Source organism: Melanerpes formicivorus, unplaced genomic scaffold, assembly GCF_026170545.1.
Source record: "Melanerpes formicivorus ecotype bairdi unplaced genomic scaffold, bMelFor1.0.p_v2 SCAF_134, whole genome shotgun sequence".
Lineage (NCBI taxonomy): Eukaryota > Metazoa > Chordata > Aves > Piciformes > Picidae > Melanerpes > Melanerpes formicivorus.
The window spans coordinates 967,858-971,625 of record NW_027142486.1 but is presented as its reverse complement, the minus strand read 5'-3'; the positions used below and the strand labels follow the sequence as shown (position 1 = coordinate 971,625).

Sequence of the window (3,768 nt, the reverse complement as noted above, 5' to 3'; positions counted from 1 at the left end):
GGGAGATAGGGAGGGTCTGGCTTTTGGAGTCTTCATGTGGAAGCAGTGAGTGGTCACTGCTGTCAGCAGTACTCTATCCACCCCACCCCCCAGTGCCCCTGGAGGCCTGGGCTGTTTGATTTGCAGCTGCCCCATGCAGGAAGCTGGAGAGATGCCAAGGAAGGTGGATGGATTCGTGCCAGAGGTGAGGGTGGCTCCGTGCCAGGCCTGGGCTTGTTGCCAGGGCTGGTGCCACTGCCAAGCCTGCCTTTGCCCTGGGGGCTCTTAGGAGGAACAAGGAGGAGTCATGAGAAGGATAAATCTGGCCCTCACCTTCCCCAGCTTCACCCAGGACTTACCACACCACAGAGGAAAATGAAGGTGGCAGTGGTCGGCGTGGCTCTGCTCTTCACCATCCTGCTGTGCACCCCAGCAGATGCCAAGGTAAGACTCCAGTGCCACAGGGAGGGGCTCATGGGGATGGGTCATGGCTACACGACATGTGGAATGAAATTGGAGTGGTGAGGATGAAACCCCTTGATTTGGCCTCTCCCTTGCCCAAGCAAGAGGCTCCTCCAGGCTCCCTTGCCTCTCCTGGCAATGCAGCTCTCTCCCTCCCACAGCTCCATCTCTTCCCTCCACTTGCCCCACTAAGCAGCTTCTTGTGCACAAGGCCTGAGTTCCTCAGTATTCAGTATCACTAAGGTTGGAAGAGACCTCAAAGATCATCGAGTCCAACCTGTCACCTCATGACTAGAGTAGGGAGGACACTACTGCCCACTTCAGTCTTGAACTCACGACCTTCCCATTAAGGATCTGATGTGCTACCAACTGAGCCACATCCTGACTCCGTGAATGCCTGGAGCTGTTCCCTCCCTGGGAAGGTCCAACACCAAAGCTGGGAAGGCTCCCACCAGTTTCTTCTCTTGGTGACCCCACACCCCTCCCTTCTGCAACTCCCCAGCCCATGCTTTTGCTCCCCTCAAACATCTTCTGCCTGGGATCTCCTCCATGTCCTATCTAATGTCCCCAGATGCCCTCCCTTTGATCTCTCCCAATGCCTTTCTTTCCATCTTGTCCCTCAGCCCTTTGCCTTTCATCCTCTCCATTGCAGTGGTCACCCCAAATCCTCTTCCTGCCATAGCCATTCCCAAACACTCTCCCAGTCCCTTTGGTTTTGGCCTCTTTCTTCTGCCCCCACCAACCAGCTCTCTTGATGTCCCCATGTCCCCTCATCTTGAATTCTTTACCTATCAATTGCACCCCACACTGTCCTGCCCCTTCAACACTCCAGCCCAGTCCATTGGGGTCCATTAATTCACCCCAGTGCTCTGTTGTTGGAAGCCTTTTCCTTAACCTCATCCTCTTTTGAGACCTGAATTCCCTACACTCTTCTTGTCTCCATCCCCAGCCCTGGACCCTGCATGGAGAGGCATCCCAGGGGAACTTGGAGGAATCAGGCTGAGGGGAGCAGAAGGCATTTTCCCCTTCAGACCAGAGGGAAGCCTTTGGCCTGCTGGGACTGAGGACACTTGTGCCCCACTCAGGGCCCCACTGAGGTTCCTTCCAGGTCACCTCTTTGCTCTTCCTCCCTAGGCACTGCTGGAAAGCATTGAGGAAAATTCTCAACTGGATGTAAGTAGTGAGGTGGACTTGGAGGGCATCCAGTCTGGGGAACGGGAGGGCATTTTGGCCCTCCCATCTCTTGCTGGGACTGGAGGTATCCCAGTGACCAGTGAGGTCTCCTGGTCTCTCTGCAGGTGAATGTAGCCAAACCTGAGCCATTGGAGAGTGTCGAGGTGGGTACCACAAGTTCTGCTGGCCCCACCCCCTCCCTTCCCATGGCCACAACACTGCAGAGCATCCCAGGGTGCTCCAGCACACCCCAGTGCATCCCACTGCAACTCCAGAGAATACCCCAGCACCCCAGTGCTTTCCAAGGGAGGACCTCTCCCCCAGAGCCCCCTTTGCATCCCCATCCATCCCAGTACAACCCAGTACACCCCCAGATGCCCCAGTACACAACCACACAGCCAGGTGGGCCCCTTCCCAGGACCCTCACTGCCTTCTGGGCACCACCATCCAAGCTCATCTGCTCCAGAAGCAACTTCCCCAAGGACTCCATTGCTTCCCCCCATCCTCCCAGCACACCCCAGTGCACCCAGACTTGTCCCTAACCTCCCTTTCTCCCCAGCTGCCTGCGGCTGATGTCCTGCTGGAGCGGGTGCGCCAGAAGCGCCTGGCTGTAGCTGCTAAAGCTGCTGTCTAGGTGAGCAGCACCAGGGCATTCCTAACCCCACAAAGAATCCTGGGCCCTGGGGCATCCCTGAGCCCTCTGGGGTGGGCAGACCTTAGGTGTGAGAAAAGGAAACAGAGGTCACTGTCCCTGATCCGTGCCCCAGGGGACACAGCACAGAGCTGGCTCTGTGCCTTTGCTTCAACTCACTAGGGCTCTACAGACCCAGAGGGTCGCTGTGCAGGCCAGGCAGAGGCTTTGGTGCCACACAGACCCCCACAGGCACAGTAAGAGCTGGGCAGGGCTCTGGGAGATTTAGGGACATCCCAGGGTAACCACACACTGGGCAAGGGACTCTGGTGGCATCTGGATCTCAGGAGAGCCAAATCCTGTCCAGGGTATATTGAGAGCTCCAATTCCCTTCTCTTTCCCCAAGTCTCTGCAAAGAGACATAGTGGGGACAAGGTTCCTCTTATGTCCTAGCTGACCCTGGGAGTCTCTCTCTTTCAGGGCTGGAACTGCTGCTGACACCTCTGTCCTGGCCCCCTTCAGAGGAAAGAGGAGATTATCATCCCTGGATGTCCCTACCTGATCCCCTGGGAGCCCTGGGCCATGTCCCTCTCATGATCAATAAACCCCCTCAGCAAAGCTACACTCTGTGTGTCCAGGACCATGTTGCCCCTCCTCTGCCATTACCCCAACACCTGCATCCTCTGGCAGCACCATGGTGAGGAGCAGACTGGCAGAGGGCAGGTCTGGGAGCATGGATGCCTGGGAGCCTCTGTCCAGAGAAGGTTCCCCTGGAGCATCCTGCCATGAGGCTGGGAGATGCAGGCAGTCACAATGCCAGGCCTTGGGCAGGTGGTGTTTGGGAGGGGTGAAACGCTCTGTTGTTTTGGGGTGAGGGCAGGTGAGGAGCATGGAGAGGCAGCTGGGACCCCTGGGTCCTCTGCCCCACTCTGGCAGGGGTGGTGGTTCCCTGTCCCATGGGCTCAGCACCCCTGGGCTCTCAGGAGATTTCAGAGCCCCATGCAGGGCCCAGAGGCCTTCCTGGCCCTCAGCCCACACTCTTCTCTGGGGTACCCCAGTGCAGACCAGGAGGGCAGGCCATGGGCACAAGACACTGGTTGGATGCTCCTCTGTCCCCTGCCCTGTGTGGCCCAGCCTTGGGGACTTTGTGTCCATTCTCTGGGCTGTGCTTTGCTCTCTCCAGGCATGCACTGAGTTACCAGCGACTGTCACAGCAGCAATGTTTCCCTCACCCCATGGCATGTGGTGATCTCAAGGGTCTTTTCCAGCCTCAGTGGTTCCATGATTGCATCATTTCCTCTCTTCAGTGGGGTTGACTTCAGGGGAATATTTCCCTGGATGCAGAGGGAGACCTTAGCATCCCCAGGGCAGCCAAATGCAAGAGGAATGGTGGGCAGCAGCTTCCTGTGGCTTATCCCTGGGCTGTGGGGCAGGGACTGGAGCTGTCATCTGGGGACACAACAGGAAAAGGGGAAACCACAACTAGGGCCTAACAGTACTTAAAAGGCTGATCAGAAAGCTGT

At 57.2% G+C, this 3,768-nt stretch overlaps 1 long non-coding RNA gene across 1 annotated transcript; it reads left to right on the top strand.

Moving 5' to 3' along the window:
• The first annotated feature begins 315 nt into the window (after nucleotides 1–315).
• LOC137456666 (uncharacterized) lies at nucleotides 316–2,867 on the top strand. Its single transcript, XR_010991078.1, has 5 exons — nucleotides 316–423; nucleotides 1,576–1,614; nucleotides 1,740–1,778; nucleotides 2,174–2,248; nucleotides 2,726–2,867. It is a non-coding gene; the product is annotated as an uncharacterized lncRNA (long non-coding RNA).
• Nucleotides 2,868–3,768: the final 901 nt, after the last annotated feature.